Source organism: Canis lupus, chromosome 8 (genome assembly GCF_003254725.2).
Source record: "Canis lupus dingo isolate Sandy chromosome 8, ASM325472v2, whole genome shotgun sequence".
Classification (NCBI taxonomy): Eukaryota; Metazoa; Chordata; class Mammalia; order Carnivora; family Canidae; genus Canis; species Canis lupus.
Genome location: NC_064250.1, coordinates 27,563,901 through 27,588,718, shown reverse-complemented (window position 1 = coordinate 27,588,718; position 24,818 = coordinate 27,563,901). Strand labels below are relative to the sequence as shown.

General features: G+C 38.8%; 1 long non-coding RNA gene across 2 annotated transcripts in view; it reads left to right on the top strand.

The window, feature by feature from the left end:
• Positions 1-24,818, top strand: part of LOC112657173 (uncharacterized) — a 67,181-nt gene that overhangs the window by 21,663 nt on the left and 20,700 nt on the right. Inside the window, exons 2-3 of one of the 2 annotated variants that reach the window (XR_007412321.1) lie at positions 16,805-16,884; positions 17,200-18,258. The exons of the other annotated variant lie outside the window; for it this stretch is intronic. This is a non-coding gene — a long non-coding RNA (uncharacterized LOC112657173). Of the gene's footprint in view, positions 1-16,804; positions 16,885-17,199; positions 18,259-24,818 lie in introns of those variants that run through there. 2 annotated transcript variants of the gene reach the window in all.

Here is a 24,818-nt window from a genome sequence, read left to right as displayed (position 1 = left end):
GATGACATTAATCTTTCAAAATGTAAAATATCCTTTATACAATGTAGTACAATCAAACAATATTCTACCTGAAAGCACATCTTGTAAAGATCAGATTATCTCTTTAGTAAAAGATCCTTCCATCTTAACCCAGATTTTTTATAGTATCACCAGAATTCAATATTCTATTTCATGAATGTAGTATATATCCAAAATGCATTACTTTGTCTTAGCTTCCTTTGAGTGGCATTTCTGTCTCATAGAAGTTATTCATATTTTTGAGGAAAGGAGGAAAGTAGGTGTAGAACCATTTGCAGCCATTATATTGCTTTTTGAAGTATGTTATGTGTTATCTGAGTGATCTGCCTACTACTCTTACATCTTTCAAACAGGCTGGCAAAATACTAGTAGTGCTCTCCATCTTGAAATAAGGTTGACAGAAACTGAAAGAAACACTTCACAACTACTGGGGAAAATGTTATAATCAGATTATAATTTCTCTTTCTGAAGGGAAAACCCCATTTAGACATAGGAAATAGGCTGGAAGATATAAACTGAGCTCAGGAGCAATGGGATCTATAATACATTAGCAGCTCTTGGTAATCTTCATGAAATTAGAAAATCTCATCTCCATGAAAGAAGTTATATGAAAACAGCCACGTTCTGTGTTTTCCTTTGTTGGATCTCTCTAGTTCTCATAGGAATTCTATAAGTGAATCATAGTGATATGCTAATAGTCCTAGAAACAAGAAGCATCATTGGTAATATTGTTGGTTTATGCACATTTATTGCAAGTTCCATCTCAAAATTCAAGTCATTGTCTGGGGCTTTGCCTCTCCTACTTGGAAAGCATATAGGAGCTGAGATCAGACCCCTGGGGTTCAGGCAAATTCAAATGCATCGTGGGCTCCTGTCTCATCATTCTGAGCCTCAAGCCACAGTTGGTCTGGGGCTTCAGAAAGCAGCAGTTGGTATGGAGAGAGAAGATAGACAAAGAGAAGGAGACAGGCAGCATGGGCCCAGCAGCCACTGTCCATGGGAAAAGCCCATCCTGATGCTGGACAGGAGAGAAGAGTTCTTGCACTCTTGCAGTTGGACCGTAGAGGAGGCTCTATTTATATTTACACAAAGTCTATAGAATGGATATTGGCACATTAGCAATTCCCTGCATAAATCAAAATCCAAACTCTCAAATGAAAGACCCACTCCTCTTCACAAAGTGCTACAATCTGCCAGAGAATCAGTGGGCTTCTCCCTGCATCATCAGCCTATGATGACGATCAGCTTTCAAGACAATTGTCATTCATAAGTAAAAGAACATTTTAAGGATTTGTTAGACACTCCTTTGTGAGATGATATGCTTCTACAGAAATCCTGGTTCACTCTGATGAAATGCAAGGTTTATTAAAATTAGATAAACTGAAAATAGTCCTAAAAACAAACAAAATAAGTTTAAGATGCTGCATGCATCTTACTAAGAACAGAAATCTGAGCTGTATTCATTAGAGGTATTTTTTTACAAAACCAAGGGGAGATATATAAAAATAGAAGTTTGAGCAATGGCTCACAGCCAATTTTATATCATTTGGATTGAGAACAAATTGTGTCCCATCTATCATTAGAAAAGAACATATCCTGCCCAAATGGGAGGCTGGGTAAAAGTGATTTATGAGGTACTTTTGAAGAAAACACACATTCTGGAAAACAAATGAGAGAAATCAATGAAACAGCTGTAAAAGGTGACTATTAGAATTCAGGAATGGACCCTGCAAACTGACACATGAGCCTAAGATGAATAGGTGAGAGAATTTATGGTCGATACTCATCTCAGGCTCTTTGTATTCAAATGATCTTAGCTAAGTAAGTTTCTGCTCTTTCATTTTCCCAACATATGAAACTGTAGCTGCCCGTGACCTAAACTTGAAGTTTCATCTTTGTATGTGTTCAAAAAACAATAAAATTCTCAAAGAAAAATCACCCACTAAAAGGAGGTCTCTTGGCCACCTAGAACCTTCAAGTTTAGGAACACTGGCTTATCTGAATTGATGTCTAAGGAAATGGTAATGTTTATTAATCTGGAAACTAGTGCCATCTGCTAGCACTAACTTCTAGGATAATGCAAGAGATGTGTCAGGTATTACACTAGGTATTTAATGTAGGAAATGCAGAGTACATCTCCATTTTTTTTTAGCTGGTCTGCAGTGACACATTATCTGCGCAGAGTAGTTGTGATCCTTCATCACATCTCTCATCTCATGTCACAGCCTTCTCTCCTGCCACCAGCAGCCAGTGGTACAGCCTATGTTATTATGATATTAAAAGCAGCAAAGAGTAAGAAGGAACTAGCTCCAGCTGGGGATAGAGACTGTGCTGCTCTTCACCATACAATTTACCCCTACTCCTGACCTGCCTTTGGCATGGCTCCTCCTGGAGGAGACTGGCCAGACAGCAGGTATGTCTGGACTTCCTAGCCCTCTGCCATGCTATATGCTGGATGCTGGGAGGCATTCATTCTATGCAGAGATGTACACTGTCCCCACCATGGCTTTAAGAGGTCTCCACTCTTCCAGCAACACCTGGGTGGCTCAGTCGATTAAGTGTCTGCCTCAGCTAAGGTCATGATCCCAGGATCCTGGAATCCAGCCCCGTATCAGGCTCCTTGCTCAGGGGGGAGCTTGCTTCTCCCTCTCCCTCTGCCTGCTGCTCCCCCTTGCTTATTCTCTCTCTTTCTCTCTCTGTCAAATAAATAAATAAAATCTTGTTTAAAAAAAAAAAGAGGTCTCTACTCATCCTCACATCTATTGAGAGGTGACTTCTGTGCTCAAATACTACTGAAACCAGGGAACACACACAGGTAGTTTTAAGCTGACCACCAATATGCATGGCATGCCCAAGAGTCTACCATTTCTGTTTTAATACTAATTTTTTAAAAAGTGCTCTATGCAAAATTGTTTAGCCAAGAAAAATGGACATTTCTTTCTCATTATGGAAAAAAAGAGTGCTAGACTTTAAACGTGATAAATGCATGAACTGGCCCAATCATTAAATTTCTTAAGTGACAAAGGAGGGGCACCTGGGTGGTACAGTGGGTTGAGCGACCAACTCTTGGTTTTCGGCTTAGGTCCCAATCTCAGGGCTGTAAGATGTGATACCACGTCGTGCTCCACACTCAGCATACAGTCTGCTTCAGATTCTTTCTCCCTCTGCCCCTCCCACTTGTGCTCAGTTTCTCTCTCAAATACATCCTTAAAATTAATAAATTTAGTTTTCATTGACATGTCTTTCTGTTTGGAATTTTCACAAAGTAAAACTTATTTTATTGTATGATTAAAATGCATTTTATTGAAGTTTGTAAAAATTCCTAATACAAATTGTACCTCTTTCTAGAAATATAATAAGTGTAATAAAAATAATATGCATCATTTATGCTTACTTAGTTAATACAAAATAAGAGTGACAGCAATTAAATTAATCAAGAAAAATATTTAGTATGGTAATCATCCTTCAGTGGGATGCTATATAAGATGCTATACACCACATTCAATCTAAGTGTGTAAGGAGAAATCTGGACTCACTTAATGGTTTAATTTTCAAAAACAAGAATAAAGCAAACCAAAAAAGGAATAAAAATAGAGATTAACTGTGACTTTAAAGGTCGAAATTGAGCAAGATTATATATAGGAATATATAGGAATCCCAGAGTCCCTGGTCACAGAATCCAAAAGCCAACCTTTCTACTACAGTAGTATTTGAACCTATATTTTTTTTCTTAAAGTATTTGGGGGAAATCCCACATAAATTTCATTTATACACTGAGCTGCAAATAACAATTAACTGATGACGATTACCAACAGTTTGTTACATCTTAGATTTCAAGAGCTGTAGGGGGAAAAGTAAAATTTTATGTGCACAGTTTATTGTGCCATTTAATGCCAAATTAGAATCCTTTATTAAGGTTCTCTCAATAAAAGAGCTCTAACTTAGTTAAGGGAAAAAAGGATCCTGTATTTTATGTTCAGTAGATTATGCTGCATACTTTTAAAGATGTTTTCCATAAACTATGATCAATGAAAATATACTACATACCACATACATGTTGACAGAGTCTGTGGAGATCTATCAGCTATTTGAAACTGAGTCTGAAACTTTATTCATCTCACCCACACTTTACCTCATCAAGAATAATTAACATGTGAACTGGTAGGTTCTACATTCACCCACTTGTATTTGTACGGGTCTTTCTTTTGATATAACATGGTGCTTGTTGTTAAAAGCAATGTTCCCTCTGGAAATAATGCATGAAAAACTGTCAGAAATTATTAGCTACAGGGAAGTATTGGATTACGGATAAGAAACCTTAAAAATTGGGATGCCTGGGTGGCTCAGCAGTGTAGTGCCTACCTTCAGCCCAGGGCATGATCCTGGATTTCTGGGATTGAGTCCCACATTGGGTTCCCTGCATGGAGCCTGCTTCTCCCTCTGCCTGTGTCTCTGCCTCTCTCTGTGTGTCTCTCATGAATAAATAAATAAAATCTTAAAAAAGAAAAAAGAAACCTTAGAAATTTAAAGCCCTCCATGGCGGTTAAAATCTCAGGACACTCAGCCACCTCTGACATTTTTATTTCCTCCTGTCTCGTCCCACAAGTTCTGCTTTGCTTCTTCCATCAAGAGAGTCCTGCTTTGCCTCCTGTGGTATATAGATGGGTAAGAAAAACCCACCAAGTTTCAAGTTTAATCAGAAAACCAACAAATAGTTGTGAGTATGGGTCCTATACATTGTCCTACAGTCACATGTTACCAAAGTCATTCTTTAAAGAAGCTATAGGGGATGCCTAGGTGATTCAGTCTGTTGAGCCACCTACTTAGCTCTGGTCTTGATCTCAGGGCCCTGGGATAGAGTCCCCAGTTGTCCTCCCTGCTCAGCAGGCAGTCTCCTTGTCTCCATCTCCCTCTCCCTCTGCCTCTCCCTCTGCCCCTCCTCCCTCTCAAGTGCATGCACTCTCTCTCTCTCTCTCAAATAAATAAACCTTTAAAAAGAAAAAAAAAAGTTGTATAAAGAAATTCGATGATTACCTGAAAACTTCAAGCTAGGCATACAAAGAATTTCATGGAGGCAAGATTAATTATACACTGAAACTGGCTGTTGAACAAGGTCATAAGATAGCTATTTAATAGAAGAGTCATTTTTAATATAACTTTTATTAAAAATATGACAGTGTTTTATGACATAGTAGCAACTTGACCACAGGCAGAACACTGGATAATGGGTCATTAGATCAAAAGTGGTTTTTTGCAGTAAATATGATTATGTAAAAAGTATCTCTGATCTCTTTTTCAAAAAGTCAGTAAAACCTGCCTATTCATAAAAAACATTCTAATCATAAAGCATTTGGACCCTGATAGACCTCCATTTTTTTTTTTTTTTTTTTTGCCCAGTTGATTCCTGAGTGATTGGAACAATGGATTTCTCAGACTGTTTTTCCAACATGATAGATTTGAAAAGGAAAAAAAAAAATTCTCCTTTTTTTTTTTTTTACCATAGGCAAGAATATCTAGCATTCCTCAGACTCAGATTTATTCCAATCTTTTTTATTCATCTAGTCCATTCATTTGCCAAAGAATTATTTCCTAATACACCATAAAGTATGAAATGAATGGATGAATAATGAAGTGAAGATGACTAATAATTGTACCCCAGAAGATCTATCATAGAAATTATAAAAGTCATAGATTTAAACTTCCTTGCGAGATAAACATTCCTTCCTTCTCTACTGTGCTCTGCTATAGAGAAAATTAACATTGTGGGGCTAAGTTGCTGCTTGAATCATGATGCCTGGTGGCATTTTTGAAAAGGAAATGCCAAACTGTTTTAAGAAGATTTCAGACAACAGAAGAACCAAAGAAGAATCAGGACTAAAATTAGGATAGAAAGAAATCCCTGTCACTAAGAGATTGACGCTTTCATTCATCTCCTAATTATTTCCATCAGAAATGTCTTCCATTATATACTGCCTTAGTCATCTCAGTTATTACTGCTCTGGAATTAACAAAGAATCCCTCCTACTCTTTTTTGCACATTATCATCCATATAGTATTAATTTTATTCTTGGCATCCTTCCAATTACCCAGATTCTGCCCTATTAAGTCAAGGTGAGCACTCTTCCCAAGGAATTATCTGGTTCCAATCTGTTGCCTTCAGGTAAACAAATAATGCAACCAGCCATCCAAATATTCACATCTTCATCTTCTTCATACTAATATGGGAATATGGGAAAACCATATTAAGTCTGTTCCAGGATAGAACCTAATGTTTAAAATTGTGCTAATATAACCTGCTATGTTCTGATATAATCAGCTTTGTTGACTTCTAATCCATTCTTAAGCCCAGCCATTTGTTATGTTTTTAGATTCACAGATTTATTCACCATCTTGTTTAATCAAGAGACTTTCACGTGTATCTTGTATTTCAGCAGGAGATATCAACTAATTTTCTCAAAGTATCTGGAGTAAAGAATGATTTTTAAAAATCTTCTCATTGTGGGGCACCTGGGTGGCTCAGTTGGTTAAACAGTTAAGCATCCGACTTCCACTCAGGTCATGATCTCAGGGTCCTGGGATCGATCCCTGCATCAGGCTCTCTGCTCAAGGGGAGTGTGCTTCTCCTCCCTCTGCCCTTCCCCCCGTTCCCGCTCTCTCTCACTCTCTCGCTGTCTCTCAAATCTTTTTTTCTTAAAGATTTTATTTATTTATTTATTTATTTGAGAGAGAGAGAGAGAGAGAGAGAGAAAATTACAAATAAGGGAGCAGCAGAGTGAGAGGGAGAAGCAGGCTCTCAGCTGAGCAGGGACCCTAATGCAAGGCCCCATCCCAGGACCACGGGATCATAACCTGAGTCAAAGGCAGACACCTAACTGAGCCATCTAGGCACCCCAATAAATAAAATCTTAAAAAAAACAATTTAACATTGTTGCAGACCAGTAGTTCTGTAAAATACAAAGAAAATGAATTATTAGAAGACAATACTGGATATCAGCAGAATCAAATTGCTGTAAGAAATAACTAAGATCTTCCTCTCAATTTCTGTACCTATCTTGTCATAAACCAATATCATAACATAAGCCATGTCTTGCATGGCACTATTCTCAGACATTCTTGTTACTTTATCTCAGTCTTTTGTCATGTGTGTGCATCTCTGTCATGCCAAGTGCAGGGAGGTGTGAGCAAACCACCTAGGCATACACAATAGAAGTTGTATTGTTTATAGAGAATTTTTAAATAGTCATAAAACTGACTAAAAATGAGTCCAATTTTTGTTATTATTCACCGTTTGATCACTGACAATTCTAAACAAAGTCAATGATAAAGGCTCCCTGAAAAAGATACTTCTCTCCCCCAAAAATCTTTTCCACATACAGAACCTACTCTTCGTACTTACAGTCAATTTTGTGACTATCATACAAGGTGTCTAGTTTCTCCATGCTCTGTGTTAACCAAAAAGGGTATACTCTTTTATTAAGGGTCTGACCAATTCAGAAAATACTGGAAAATTTATTCCTGGCTGTTCAGACATCAAATTTCTTCAATATATCTCTGTTTTTAACAATACTTTAAACAATAGCACTACCATTGCTAATTCATATTTGGTTTTTGAGATCGACTATTACTCAATTCTATTTTCTCCAGTGTTTAGGCTTAACCTATGTTTAATATCTTTTTGGAAGGGAGGTACTCTTTTTTTTTAATCTCCTGTAATTATACCATGGGATTCTCTTCCAAGATCCACCTATCATTGAATTAGTCTTGTATTTGGTCTAAGTCAACTTAAAAATAGTTTCTGCCTCCTGGAGTCAGAAATGACAAAGTATCAGGTTAGATTTCCTAGCATCAGAGCCTGCAAGAGGGGTTTGGGTAATGTGTTCTACTGCAGGAATAATCTTCAGGAAAAAAAATCTGTAAGGAAAGAGGAAGGCACTGAGCAAGGATGTGGTCTCAGGTCTAGCTTTGGCCTGATTCATTAGTGTATGTGTGTGTGTGTGTGTGTGTGTGTGTGTGTGTGTGTGTGTAAAGACAGAGGTACAGAGGTAGGGAGGGGGGTGCTGTGGAGTAAAAATCATACAAAGTTGTCTCACCTCTAACAGACTATCATTGTCCCCAGGAAGGGAGTATATGACCTTCCAAGCATTCTAGCCATGGGACTTGATGAAAATAGACTGTATGTGTGTAAGTATAATATAGGTTATCTGAGTGGATGGAGCACCAGCAGCATCTATTACAGTTCATCCTGTGCAGTGCTCAGATCCACTGCCTTCCAGTTCATTAAGCTCATTCCATCTAGATATAAGTTCTCTAGGATTCTAGTTCACAATTTCTTCAGAAGCTTATAGGAGGAAGGTTAGAGGAAGAAAGCAGGTTTCTCCTGCAGCATTTGGCCCCAAGCTATAACCATTGTTCATTACCACCTTCCTTTAGCACCTATTCTAGATTCCCCTGGTCTTTGGTGTGTACTTCTACTAAGTGGCTCGCTTGTGCGGTGACCTACATCCACGTCTGGGCTTCATCTTACTGTCTCACGTCTGCCCATTTTCAGTTAATATTGGGTCTTTGGTGTGTACTTCTACTAAGTGGCTCGCTTGTGCGGTGACCTACATCCACATCTGGGCTTCATCTTACTGTCTCACGTCTGCCCATTTTCAGTTAATATTGGGTGTGAGAGAACCACAGGATGCCTTAGTAGATAGCCTAAGTACCAAATATATTCCTTTTACCCCCATTTTGTATCAGGCTTACCTCTTCATAATGCTCAGGGTGGACTGCACCTGGCAGTGTGAGAAGTCTTGTGTGTATCTGCTGGTCTACTGGCACAAGGAGCCAGCCTTAAGTGACCGAATGGCAGCCATAGCAATAAGTTTAGTGGGTATCTTCATATACTCTCTGTTGGAAACATCCTTTTGATGTGAAGGACTTCCAGACCCACAGAGCCAAAAGTTGTGAGAATGGGAAGCACAAAGTCCCCAAGTCGGTCCTTGGTAATGATGGAGAATAGTACTGTTCCTGCTGCTATCCCTTGGCTTCCTACCCCATGTAGTCTCCCTATTTGGGACATAGTACTATAAAATGGCATTGGATTTACATCCTGAAGGATAGCACCCCCTCCTCATAGAGCATCTATCTCCAACCTGGCATCAGCTATGCCTTCTAATGCCTTTTTGTGCCAGAGGAAGAGGGAGAGAAGCAGACTCTCCACTGAGTGTGGAGCCTGATGCAGGGCTTGATCCCATGACCTTGAGGTCATGACCTGAGCTGACATAAGGGGTTAGATGCTCAACTGACTGAGCCACTCAGGCACCCCATATTAAATTACTTTTATTATAACAGACAGTATATAAAACTCCTTGAGTATAGCAGATTACATACAAACTAATCACAAAGGCCATATGTGATGGATGAGAATTGCCTTTAGTAATAGATTTTTTAATTTCCATTCCACAACTCAACACCATAATAATTACACTTTTCATTTTATTATTCCACATAATCCTAGAAATACTTCAGTCTCAAAAGAAAAAGGCAAGAGAAAACTTTCTCAAATGAAGTACATCTGCTGTAATAATTGCATTTTCACCATAAATGATGAGATTATGCCTGTATCTCCTTGGCCTTAAGAGCTGAAAATGGAAATTGAACTGCAGTTATTGCTGGTAGGTCAGTCACATAATAAAAGCAAAAACAGATTTTAAAGTGGGTTAAGACTAGGGCCACCAGATAAAATATAGTTTGTCCAGTTAAATTTGAATTTCAGATAAGCAACAGGTACTTTTAGCACAAGTATATCCCAGATATTACATGGGACATACTTATACTAAAAAATTATTTGCTGTTTATCTGAAATTCAGACTTAACAGTATGTATTATATTTTTGTGTGCTAAATTTGGCAACCCTAGATAAGAAGAGAAACCAAAAAAGTTCTTGTCTATTTGTTTTTCTAAAGCCACGGAACAATCCCAACCACTTTATGCAAGAAAGAAAAAAATAACCCAGATAAAAATAACTGGCACTAGGGGCTTCTTGGGTAGCTCAGTCATTTGGGCATCTGACTCTTGATTTTTGACTCAGGTCCTAATCTCAGGGTTGTGGGACTGAGCCCCACATTGTCTCTGGCACCATACTCAATGGGGGGCATCTGCTTCTCTCTGTCTCCCTGGTCAAGCTATAGGCCCAGAATGGTTTCTTATTATGAAAAAATGTTTTTGTAACATCTCCCAGTCTCCACTTTCTCTATAAATCTGTAACAAGCATCTTTTCTTACCCATGGCTTAGGAAATTATTGCAATAAAATGTACTGGAATAGAGTCATAATAACATCCCAAAAGATCCTACCAAGAAATCAGGTATTTTGATACCATATACTACAAATAATATCCTAGAACTTAAGTTTCCCTTCATAGCAGAAGCATTAAACATTCCATTTATATCATACTATTAACAACAAGCAAGCATTAACTCTGGGGCTGCAGGGTTTAAACAGATGAGGCAACTGGAGAATATCATAGAAACTTTAGAAAACATTTGTCCCAAACATATTTCTCCTAACAGATAGATTAACTACTAGGTCAACATCTTATGTAAGTCGAGTTTTAAGAGTTCAGTTAGGAATCATGGTGGCAGACATTCTTGGTGTCCTGCCCACAGTCCCCAAACTCACCAAGTTACTCTAGCATGATTTCCAACTGCTAGCACCTCCATTTCTTTACCTGAGGACAAGAACTCTTGCTACAAGAACCACCCAGATGCAACTTTACTGTCATCACTTGTGATGGTCAGCAGGCAGGAAAATGCGCACTGCCTGAGAGCAGCCCCCAAGCACTCCCTCACCTTCTTAGGTAGGATAACTCTGAGGTATGAGTGAGATCTAAGCTGGTTCCTCAAGTTCCTCTAGCTCAGCCTCCCACATTGATAGCTGGGTTGATAACATGTCCTTTGTTGGCTGCCCTCCCTTCTTTGTCTCATTTCTTCACTCTGATCAAATCAACTACCTGTACTTAAGTCATTGTCTACAATTGGGGAATCCAAACTAAAGCAGTCATAGTTCTAGAATTTTGCTATATCTCCAAATTTCTAGTCAAAATAGCAGATTATTAGAATGCATTTGGTTAATAAATCTCATTTTATTATACTTTGATAATATGGTATTGTGCATAACAATAATTACTATTTTAAATACCTAATGTTTTCAAAGACCTTTTTTATTATGCTAACTCAGTGTTCCTTCATTCACATATATTTTCTCTCTGATATGAATTTATAAATCAGTAAAACATCAACAAAAATAGTGAAACTTTATAATCAGTAGATAGGAATCAATAGGCTCTAGATGAACAGGAAGAAAAACATAACTGCCTTTTTTTTTTTTTTAAAGTGAGGTGAGGAGGATAGAGGAGAGATTGGAGTCCATTTAAAGATTCTGGCACCATTTAGGTTGCTAATTACCCCTTATAGCAGCTAAATGGGCTAGGTTACCTTTATCTGTGTCCTACTAAATCAATGCCAAAAAAACTATAGAATTGGAAACTTCTGAGGTTTCTCTGAACTCTAAACATTTCTTCTTAATCAGCCACTGGAAAGTCATCTCAATATTTCAGACAATCTACTTCTCAGGCAAAAAAGATTTAGGAAAGTTAGAAGGGAAAAAAACACCTTATTCAAGCCCAGATGGGGTAGACACTTAATGTATTTTTGGCTGCCCTACTCCTTGGAGCACCCTTCCTATGTTGGGAAATTCTCCATCTCTTGAGTCCTGTCCTTCTCATTACGGAAGACAGAAACTATTTCCCACCTTCCATGCAGCCAGACACCAGCATGTGAGAGTGATAGAGGCCACCCCAGAGTGATGGAGGCCACCCCAATCAGAAACATGTAACACCTCAGTTCAGAAACTGGTGCCTTGCCTAAGCTAGTACTATACAAATTCATTCTGGGGAATGTGACTGCAAAGATGTGGGCACCCAGAGGCAGCCAGAACCCAGGTTCAGCTACAAGCTAGTGTGTTCTGGGGGGCAGCAGTGAGCTGTGGTGTTGCCTTCATCTGGTAACCCCACAGGATGGTAGAATTTGCACATTCCTGCAGTCTCTATAACCTTCACCCTGATGCTATGGTCCTCGGTATGTGTGCTACTAAAATCATTTGCTTCCTTTATTTTCTACTTACACTAGCTAGAGTGTGCAACTCTGTCCTTTGCAACTAAGAAATGACACACCCTTTATATGCAAAGCTACCTTGCAGGAAATTTTAAAATGAATGAGATCTTGTCCATGAGGAGCTTATATAGCACAGTGAAGAGAAAAAAAGTAAATGACCACAAAATACAGTAGACTCCGAGAGGACAGAAGGGTCAGTAAGAGCAAGCCCTTTGGAGCCATACTACCTGGAACTGAAATCCTGGCCCCATCATTGTTTGCTTAGTTTACCTGGACAAGTTACGTAACCTCTCTATGCTTCAGGGTTGTTGTTGTTTGTTTGTTTGTTTTTTAAATATGCACAATGGGGATAAAAATGTGACTATCTTATACGGTGTCATGATGGAGAGTCCTGATTATCTTTTTACATTCATTCTCTCTTTCTGGGCATATAGCTGATCAACTAAAGATTATATTTGCAACCTCCCATTTTATTTTTTTTTCCTTCCATTTTAACAGTCAGTGAGATTTCCATATTACCTCCTTGAAGGAGGTAAATTGTTCTATGTTAACAGCTTATATCATTTCACTATATTCTGTTTGCAAAGGATTTAGTCATTTAATGGTTCATTTGCTCAGACTGTTCAATATCTATACAGATAGCTTCTCCAGGTTTGATTGCACATGGATCTAAGGTGACTTTTGATTGACAGCTCTGGCATACAATAATGGCGGTGAGGTCCTCTAGGACTGAAAGGGAAGGGAAGGAGAATTGGGGTTTATTGAGAGCACCCACTTTACATTTGACATTTTAAGCATGTACTTCTCTTTACTTTTACTAACTCACGACATTTTATTAACCCAGTTTTTAGAAACCTGCAGCTTAAACAGGTTATATAACTTATCCAAGATCACAAATTTAGCAAGTCGAGGAACTGGTGTTCAATGAGCTCAACCCCCTCTGACTTTAGAGTCTATGCCCTTGCTACTCTACTGTGTGCACACACCCATGAGGATGCTGCCATTCAGACTGAACTGAATTTCCTCTATATGATGGGGATAATAAACTACTTACCTCATGTAACTGGATAAAATGAAATAATGTATGCGCTTAGCACAATGCCTGGCATATGGTAGATGCTGAATATGCTGGAGAGTACATACATATTCTCTGCATGTAATCATGAAATGATGCAGTTTTAATGGCATGTCATTCTGCACTGAAGCCAGAGATCTGTGAAATGGACTGATTTTTCAGTTTGCTGAGCCTTGCTGAGCTATGTGGTGGACATTTGTGTTAATTGTTCCACTTTGGTAGTAAGTGAAGTATTATCATACTAAGACCAAAAAAATAATGTGGCAATTGATTTTCTTTGGTTGCTCCAGAAGGTAAACAAAAGCAAGTGAGTGCACATTACAGAAAGGCAGATTCCAACAATATTTAGACAGAGAGGCCCAGCTTTTAGATGTTTCCTAAGGAAATAAAGGTTACTGAACATGTCCCAACTGACTGGAGGACCACCTGACAAAAGTGGAGCAAGACGGCATCTTGCACTGGGCAAGACACCAGGCTACAATGTTCTGATCCAGATTCTTGGCCAAGTTTCTATAGCTTTTTTGTAGGTTAGGAAGAACAGTATTTCCTCCCTGGGTGATTTTAGGACATCCCAAACTTGAAATTCCTGTGAATTATGCTTGATTCAAGACTGTGTTCTTCTTCAAAAGCCACTTTTTCCCATTTGTCTTTCCCTGCACCTTTTGAGGGAGGAGCCATGTTAAGCATCTGCTCCTGGATTTCTGTCCTGTCCTCCAGCTATGAAGAACACCCCCGTGCCTGTGGGGGTGGGAGGCTTGGCTCTCCTTTTAGAAATTCCCTTCTGTGCTGCGCTAATCACACCCTCAGTACATTTTACATCTTATTTTTAGGAGCAAAGTATAAAGACTCCTAGCACCAACAGCAGTTTCTGTGGCAACCTGCGTCGCCCCCTTGCTTGTCCAGCTGTGCAGAATTAAATTCTAAAAGAGATCATTTTACATCATGTAAAGGAGATCCACAGTGAAGGTGCTTTTTAAATGAAGGTTTTCTTCTGAGTTAAGTGGGAACTAGCTTGGAATTAGGTTGGGGGGTAGGTGGATGAATAAAAGAAACAGAACCTTTACTTAGAACTAGAACTGTTATAAAGTCCCAGGTGTTCACAGCCATGCCCTAGTTGCCCTGATTTTTTTCCCACAGGGCATCATTTCAGACACAAAAATAGCACTGTGACCAATGAAAACTAGGTTTGAATATTTATATCAGAAGAGTTTGTTGATAAGCCCCCTGTCCCTCTGCACCCCCTCCCAGGGTCTTCCTGTTTAACCTTCTAGACTAGACTAGATTATAAATTGACATGCTTTCTACATTGATCTTGAATAGCTCTTTCAAGCCAACCATCTGAGCTCCCAGGAGGCTTTCACCAAACTTTCCCTACCGGACACAGGCAAAACAGACAGGATCTACCTGGGCCAGGCCTGAGAGTGGGCCTGTTAAGGCAGTACCCTGGGACTGTAATTTGGGGGACACCAAAAACCACCATCCCAAAATAATCTCCAAGGCTATGTTATGTCCCCAGTTATCATAACAACCACTGCTTTTGTTAAGTCATTTGCTGCTATGTGATTCTGGGAAATTGCAAATCTGCTTCTGGGAGGAATAACATTTTATGATCAATTTTATATTTTGTTTACTTCTAGGAAAACATGAGGTGGCACATAATAAAAGAGACATTTCTCCTAAGACCATTAGTATAGAGACCACAGAAAGGAATAAATATGCCACAAATCCAGACTATGCTTACACATTGATTGAGCTCCAAGTTTCCTGAAACTAGTCAAATGAATTTTTTATTACGATTCATTATTTGATTATGGCCTGTTAAAAGACACCGGTTTTTCAGGAGAGAGACATTTTTCTGATACTAAATTTTAAAAAAAGACCCTTGTGTTTAGGAAATGGAAAAATGAACTCTTTTTTTTCAACAGTAATCTAGGAAAAGATGCAAGATCATTCTCCCATAGTCACTTATTATTCTGACCTTTGATCAAATCCGAGGGTATAAGCTCAAACTAAATTCAGTGAAGCTGCCAATGCAATGCTTTAAGACATTTAACAGGGACAAATACATTGACTCACTCTACCTGAGCAGATTGGCTCCAGGAATGTTTGGAGGAGAATGGGCTTTAAGGAAATATGACATAAAAAACAGGATTTTGTTAGGAACAAGTGGCAGTGAAAACCAGTCTGGGGTTGATGAGATATAATGGGGTTGGGGCTGTCAGTCAGTCATGGGAAGACTGGTCATATTAAGGAAAGGTGAAGGTTAACTAGGAAAAGGGCAGAAGGACTGGAAAGAAAAAGTGAGAGGGGTCAAAGATAACCTGTACTTCCTTGGTAATTTTGCCCAAGGTCATCCTACAACATGCAACCCTTTGATGACAAATTTGACAGTTGTCAGCAGAGGGACAACCATCATAACTTGAATGACTTTCACTTAGTTCTGCTATGCATAAAACACATTGGTTGTGGGCCAAATAGAACTCTGAAAGTGGTCAATGAAACTCAAAATTGCACCTCTAAGACAGGAAAATTTGTCCCAAATCTTCTTGATTAACCTTCCTTCCTTTCACTGAAAGTTTGAAAGTAGAGGAGTTTTTTTGCAGGGGGAAAGGGGAGAGCTTTTTTTAGGGTTTTTTTGTTTTGTTTTGTTTTGTTTTTTCAGAAAGCCATTAGTAATCTAGAAACAAATGAACAAAAACTCTAAAACACTTGAAAATGAGTTCAAGTCCCTTCCATACTGAAATGTGATTTTTCATTAGTATATTACTCAAGCAGTATGTGTTGGGTGCCAGAAAATGTTAGAACCAGTTTCAAGAAAAATAGCACAAATTAAATACTGACTTTAAGGGACTTTAAGGGATTTGAGAGAGTGAGAGAGAGTACAAGCAGGGGTGGGGGAAGGGCAGAGGGACAAGCAGACTCCCAAGTGAGCCAGGAACTGGGATGCACTGAGAGGTTTGATCCCAGGACCCTGATATCATAGCCTGAGCAAAAGTCAGAGGCTGAACTGACTGAGCCTACCCTAGTGCCCCAATTTTATTTATTTTTTTTTTATTTTATTTTTTTATTTATTTATGATAGTCACAGAGAGAGAGAGAGAGGCAGAGACACAGGCAGAGGGAGAAGCAGGCTCCATGCACTGGGAGCCCGACGTGGGATTCGATCCCGGGTCTCCAGGATCGCGCCCTGTGCCAAAGGCAGGCGCCAAACCACTGCGCCACCCAGGGATCCCCCCAATTTTATTTTTTTAAACCAGACAAATTTTTCCCTTTTTAAGTAATGCTAAAATACCAGCAAAACAGATTTAGCTTATAAACAACACAAAATCCATATTTTCTGTCCCCTTGCTTCCAAAAACAACTGATTTTGGAAACCGGAAGGGACCCATGGTTTCTGGGGTCCACTCCAACCTAAGTACTGTAATAGTTATAGAACTAAATGTGGGACCAATAGTTGGCACACTTGTGCATATATGTCTATATTTGTGCATTAGGGGAAAGTGGTGGAAGGAGAATGGAGGGAGTTTTATTCTTGAATTTTTTTCTCTCCATTAGGTATAAGTTCATCAAAGGCAGGGGACATATTTTAATCCATCTTGGCATCCTTGATACTTAACATAATACCTCACATACAGGTAACATTTAGGATATACTTATTGAACTGAACTAATAATAAGAGTAGTTCTTCAAATTATAACCTCTAGCATCCCAGAAAAATTCACCCTGACACTGGATTGAATGAATGAATGAATGAATGAATGAATGAATGAATGAATGATTTTCTGACACTGGATTTAAAGTGTTACTGAATCACAAATTTGGAGACTCCTAGTTCTAAGGAGGCATGAGAGGAGAGTCAGGGTGCCCTCCCTACATCCCCATTCCCCCTCCCCATGCCTGCCCTAGCAGCTGCTCCATTCATGTCAGCATCTCCTTATTTGGTTCTGTAGGTAATTGGGCAATTGTGTAATCTTTTCTGGTGGAAATGGTTGAAGCCGGGGAGATGACATCATAGCAGGTGGCTGCATTAGGAGGAAGTCCAGTCAAGTGCTCCCTGAAAGAGGCGTGACCAAGGCCGCAGTCAATGACAAGAATGCTAGCATGCTCCTCCTGGCAAGACAAACACAGAAGAAGCCCAGAGAAGCTCAAAGACAGGTTTCCTTACCATTTTCGCCCTTGGGTAACCCCCAGAGGATGCGAGTTTGTCCTTTACCCATAACTAGAATCATGGCTCCTTCTCAGCATTTCTCCAGTGGTTAAGAGCTCTTTAGGATACTTAAGTATACATTTCTTTTATTAAATGTAAAGGAATAAATTTGGCAGATAGTATATGCTAATTAGATGATTTCCAAGCCCTTAATTCCATCAGTTGACTTGGTTTGTGTTTTTGGAGGAACTGGCTTTTGTGTCCCTTCTACCTCTCTGATAGCCACTCTTCCCTGAGACTATTTCACCAAGGGCCATTAGATCACTGGAGAAGCAAGACTGCCTGTTCTCCCTGTCTTTTTCTCTTCAGCTGAAATGATTACTGATTCTCTGAGTTAGCTTACTAATAGCTACCTGGAATTTTTCACACAGAATTTCTTGAAAGTAAAGTTCCTCTTCTCCTAGGAAAATTCTACCTACAACAAATCCCTTCTGTTGTTGCTTCTCTAATTAATCATCTAATTTATCCAAATGCCCCAGATTTCCTGACAACTCCGGATGTGACTCATTGTCTTACCTGATGAGTGTCAACATGTTTAGTGGAGGACTTCAGCCCACTCACATTAATTTGAACCACCACAACATTTAGTTATATTCCTAACTTTCTATTTTAAATTTTCTTTTTCTCGATTTTCTATTGTTTCTCCCTCTTTCCTGACTTGTACTGGATGACTAGGTTTTCTTTTTCTTTCCCTCGATAGCATGGACATTTTTCCTGTTATGGGCCAGACAATACATATTTTAGGCTTTGTAGGCCATACAGTCTCTGTCACAACTCCTCAGTTTTGATATTATAGTATGGAAACAGCCAGAGACAATATAGACATGAATGAACATGGCTGTATTTCAGTAAAATGTTGTTTACAAAAACAAGCAGCAGGCCAGATTTGGCCTGGGGCTGTCATTTTACCAAGCTTCATTGTAGAGGATTAGAATTCTACATCCTTCATTTTAAACAAACATACCTTGCATCAATAGAATATACATTCAGCTTTTATGACAGGTAATCTAAACAGTATTACTTAAACAAGATAGTTTATTTCTCTAATTATATGTGAGTGGTCAGGAGCTGCTTTGACAACACCATGGTCTCAGGACCCTGGATTCTGTCTTATGGGTCCTCATCATTAAGGTTTGCCCTCAGCTGTACCTACATCTTCATCCACATTTCAACCTGTGGACAGAAGGGAAGTGGAGGGCATGCTTCTTCTCTTCAGGGGCAGCCAGGGAGATGCATGTGCCACTTCTGCCCGCATCCCCCTGTGTGCATCCCTCTAGGTCACAGCTGGCTTCTAGGGCCTGGGCTATGTAGACAAACTAGTGGGCCACGTAGTCAGCTACAAATCCTATGCTATAAAAGATGGGAGGACAGATGTTGGAGAGTATTTGGCAATCTCTACTACAACTAAAACTTTTTGTTTCATGGATCCATTACAATCTATAACTGTTACCCAATTGTGACAAAACCTTTAGCATGTATTTATTGAGCACTTTTAAAATCCAGTTATGTTTTTAATGTGGTCATCTCCCTAGATTCAGTTTCTTCTAGCTCCTGTATGAATTTTTGGTGCTCTACACCCCCTTTTCTTCCCCTTTACCATCTTTTTAATAGATGTGACTGCTTTACCAAGTATGTTTTTGTTATTGAAATTCAATTTGCCAACATATAGTAAAACACCTAGTGCTCATCTCATCGTGTGCCATCCTTAATGCCTATCACACAGTTATCCCATCTCCCCTTCTGCAACCCTTTGTTTCCCAGAGTCAGGAGTCTTCCTCTCCAATTTTTCCCCACTCAGTTTCCTCCTCTTCCCTATTGGTCCCTTTCACTATTTCTTATTTTCCACAAATGAGGGAAATCATGTGATAATTGTGATTGCTTTATTGATTATTATTTCCTAAGATCTGACCTCCAAACTTTTGGGACAATTATTCTGCATCTCCTTTCCACATGGAGAAAGAAGCAGCAGCACATGAGGAAAAGGCTTATTGTTTCTGCTTAGAAAGACCTGGGTTTTAATTACTATAATTTACATGAGAGTTTTGTGTTCCATGGTGGACAACATAAAATGAAATACCTGTTAATATGACATGACACTAAGGAAAGGAACAGCCCTCCACAGACAACATGTCAGTGAGTTAATTCCCTGCTGTTAGAACTGTTCTGAGAACCTCAGTGATTGGCCTGCTTTGTGAATAATTTTCCATTCGCATGTATGGGTGTCTGACAGTTTGTTTACATGAACGTTGGGAAGAAGAGCCAAAATTATTTGGCTTGGCGTCAAAAACTGTCTCTATTTTTGTTGTCTGCAGTGCTCTGATTCAGTTCATTTTAATAAGTTTTTAACAATGCATGAATTTGAGTCAGAGGAACTGGAGGAAAGACTGGGATGACACGCACTTATTATAGGATATAAAGGGATGACACGTCATCTATTGTTCCCCATGCCAACAATCCTTAAATCAATGCCCCTTCTCCTTTGGAACTGAATTGTTCTCATTATGACAGGGCACAAGCAACTTTGCATAATTTGGTGTTTTCCTTTAAGACGGTTTAAATCATGCTTAAGTTAACTTCCAAGTTCTTTCTCACCCAGATTTTATCCACTTTCTGTAGGGTCTGTGCTTTGGAAGGCTTCTTTCCTACGCAGCCATTAGAGGTTTGTACTTTATTGTATAGGGATATATCTTGATCCAAGTAAAGGCAGACAAGATACACAGTATTGTTTTTTTAGAGTCGAATAATCCTTTTTTCTGCATGCTCTCCTCCTGCTCTTTGGCTTATAGTGTCGAACTGACGGGGAAACTAAACTAAAATTTGAAAGCTTTGGAGTATATTCATTTTTTTTCTTAAGTGAAAAGGTAATTTAGACTCTCTCATATAAGTCCTATATCAGGCACACACCAGTATATTTAAGCTGCCTGAAGTTTCTTCCTGTTGCTGGAGGTAGAGTTTGAATTCTAAGTTGCTGAAAAGAAAAAGCTGCTATCTGGGGGCCCATAACCAATTTCTGCATTTTAAAATGGAAACTGGAATCTATTCTGTGGGCAGGCCTTTGTTAGGTTTTGCATTGCAGAGAAATGTAAAGCAAATAACTCCACATTAATTTTGGGAGGACTGAACCACTGAAATAGCACAAATATAGATGCCTCAGACGGAGATGTTTCATTCAGTTTAGAAATAGGAATTGGCTATGTCTTTAGCAAGACTGTGTCCTTGCAGAAAAATGTCTTTTTTCTAAATATATATTTCACTGTGTCCCAAAAGAGTAGTTACTTAGGACTGAACAACCTACTCTTTGGTTAATATGTTGCTCATTAATTACTGTGATTACCCTGCAGTAGAGTGAGTGGGGCAGCAGACTACACTGTTTCCCCACTGTCAGTCATACTGGGGTAGATAAAAGAAAGGTGGACTTTGGAATGATAGAAGGAGAACTATCTCTGAATGGCTGAGAGGGATGAGAAACTAGATTCTTTGGAGAAAGGACATGAAATGTGCTATTTGTGGGACATAAGCAGGTTCCTGTAACTAGTGACGGATCAGGAGAAATGACCCATAGGGGACCTCTGTGAGCATGGTCCATGAGTTCTATTTAGCTTTTTTTAGCTCAGAAGTTCCCAAATGTATTCAAAATAAAAAACTCTTCTGTTACATAACACTTGTTAATATGCCACATTCTGAAAAATATACATGGGAAATGCTGATAGCCAGACTTCTTCCTAGCATGCATCAAAATCATCTGGATGATTTGTTGGAATGCAGACTGCTGGCTGTACTCCCAAAGTTTCAGATTCAGTAGGTCTGGGGTGAGCCTGAGAGGATTTGTACTTCTAACAAGTTCCTGGGTGCATGCTGTTGCTGCTAGGTCTAGGAACCACACTTTGAGAATGAATCACAGACTGAAAGTGTCTATTCCATTCTTTCTCTTCAAGAAATACAGTCATTGAAATAAAGCCAAATATTAAAAGCCTATAGCTAACAGCATACTCAGTGGTAAAAAACTGAAAACTTTACCTCTAACATCAGGAACAAGGCAAGGATGCCCACTTTTGCCACTTTCATTCAACATAGTATATTGGAAGTCCTAGCCAGAGCAATTAGGCAAGAAAAAGTATAAAAAGACATCCAAATTAGAAAGGAAGAAATAAAATCATCTCTTTTTGCAGATGACATGATCTTATTAAACATAGAAAACACTATAGACTCCACAAGAAAACTTAGAACTAATAAACTCAGTAATGCTGCAGTATACAAAAATCAACATACAAAATTCACTTGTGTTTCTATACATAAAATAAACAATCTGAAAAGGACACTGAAAGAATTCAATTTATAATAGCACCAAAAAGAATAAGATACTAAGGAATAAGTTTAACCAAGGAGGTAAAAGACTCGTGTGCTGAAACTACAAAGCATTGATGGAAAAAATCAAAGAAGACACAAATGAGAAGACATCCTGTATTCATTGTTTGGAAGACTTAATATTGTTAAAATATCAAAGCTATCCAAAATGATCTACAGATTCAATGCACTCCCATCACAACCCCATTGGAATTTTTTACATAAATAGAAAAAAATAATTCTACAATTCACATGGAACCACGAAAGACCATGAATGGGCAAATCAGTCTTGAGAAAGAAGAATAAAACCAGAGGTATCATACTTCTTGATTTCGAAATATATTACAAAGCAATTGTTACCACAACAACATGGTACTGGCCTAAGGAGAGACATGGAGATCAATGGGACAGAATAGTGAGCCCAGAAATAAATCCATGCATGTGCAATTAACTGATCTTCAACAAGAGTGCCAAGAATACACAATGGGGAAAGGACAGTTTTTCAACAAATGGTGTTGGGAAAACTGAAAAATGGTGCAGCCACTATGCAAAACAGTATGAAGATTCCTCACTTCTGGATATTTATTCAAAAGAATTGAAATCAGGATCTTGAAGAGATACTGCACTTCCATGTTCATTGTTACACTATTCACAAAGAGTAGAAACAACCTAAATGGCATTCAGCCGATGAAAGTATAAAGAAAATGTGGTATATACATACAATGGAATATCATTCAGAAGGAAATCTGCAATATGCAACGACATGGATGAACCTAGAGGACAACATGCTAAGTAAAACAAACCAATCATGGAAGACAAAGACTGCATGATTTCACTTATATTAGTTGTCTAAAATAGTCAAATTCATAGTTTCAAAGAGTAGAATAGTGGTTGCCAGGGACTGGGAATTACTAATCAACAGGAATAAAGTTGCAGTTAAGCAAAATGAATAAGCTCTAGAGATCTGCTGTACAACATTGTGCCTACAGTCATTGATAATGTGTTGTACACTAAATTTTTTTTTAAGATTTTATTTATTTATTCATGAGAGAGACAGAGAGAGAGGCAGAGACAGACAGAAGGAGAAGCAGGCTTCTGGCGGGTAGCCTGATGTAGGTCTTGATCCCATGAACCCGGGATCACACCCTGAGCCAAAGGCAGATGCTCAACCACTAAGCCACCCAGGCATCCCTGTACACTTAAAATTTTAAGAGAGTAGATCTCATGTTAAGTGTTCTTACTACAATAGTTTTTTTTTAAATGGACCACTTTCTGACACCATACACAAAAATACACTCAGAATGGATTAAAGACCTAGATGTGAGACCTGAAACCATAAAAGTCCTGGATAAAACATAGGCAGTAATCTCTTTGACATCAACCTTAACAATACTTAGCTAAGTATGTCTCCTCAGGCAAAGGAAACAAAAGCAAAAATAAACTGTCGAGACTATACCAAAATAAAAGGTGTTCGCGTAACAAAAGAAACTATCAACAAAACAAAAAGGCAACCTACTAAATGGGAGATGATATTTGCAAATCATATATCCAACCAGAGGTTAATATCCAAAATACATAAAAAACTTTTACAGGACTCCCTGGTGGCTCAGCGGTTTAGTGTCTGTCTTTGGCTCAGGGTGTGATCCCGGGGTTCTGGAATCAAGTCCCGCATCGGGCTCCGTGTGAAGAGCCTGCTTCTCCCTCTGCCTCTCTCTGTGTCTCTCATGAATAAATTTTTAAAATCTTAAAAAAAAAAAAAAAAGGAACTTATACAAATCAACACCAAAAAAACCCCAAATAATTCAATTAAAAATGGACAGAGGACCTAAATAGACATTTCTCCAAAGAAGACATGCAGAAGACCAACGGACTCATGAAAAGATGCTCAACATCACTAATCATCAAAGTAATGCAAATCAAAACCACAATGAGATAATCACCTTATACCAGATAGAATGGCTAGTATCAAAAACACAAGAAACTACAAATGTTGATGAGGATGTGGAAAAAAAAGGAACTCTCACACACTGTTTTTTTTTTAATTCATTTTTTATTGGTGTTCAATTTACTAACATACAGAATAACCCCCAGTGCCGTCACCCATTCACTCCCACCCCCCGCCCTCCTCCCCTTCTACCACCCCTAGTTCGTTTCCCAGAGTTAGCAGTCTTTACGTTCTGTCTCCCTTTCTGATATTTCCCACACATTTCTTCTCCCTTCCCTTATATTCCCTTTCACTATTATTTATATTCCCCAAATGAATGAGAACATATAATGTTTGTCCTTCTCCGACTGACTTACTTCACTCAGCATAATACCCTCCAGTTCCATCCACGTTGAAGCAAATGGAGGGTATTTGTCATTTCTAATGGCTGAGTAATATTCCATTGTATACATAAACCACATCTTTATCCATTCATCCTTTCATTGGACACCGAGGCTCCTTCCACAGTTTGGCTATTGTGGCCATTGCTGCTATAAACATCGGGGTGCAGGTGTCCCGGCGTTTCATTGCATTTGTATCTTTGGGGTAAATCCCCAACAGTGCAATTGCTGGGTCGTAGGGCAGGTATATTTTTAACTGTTTGAGGAACCTCCACACAGTTTTCCAGAGTGGCTGCACCAGTTCACATTCCCACCAACAGTGCAGGAGGGTTCCCTTTTCTCCGCATCCTCTCCAACATTTGTTGTTTCCTGCCTTGTCTCACACACTGTTGATGGGAATGTAATTTGGTGCAGCCACTATGGAAAACAGTATGGCGTTTCCTCAAAAAATGAAAAATAGAAATCCCATATGATTCAGTAATTCCACTACTGGGTATTTAGCAAAGAAAACAAAAACATTAATTCAAAAATATATGTGCACTCCTATGTTTGTTACAGCATTATTTACAATAACCAAGACATGGAAGCAAACCAAATACTGACCTACATAGATGAATGATAAAGAAAATGTGGAATATATACACACACACACACAATGGGGTATTACTCGGCCATAAAAAGAATAAGATCTTT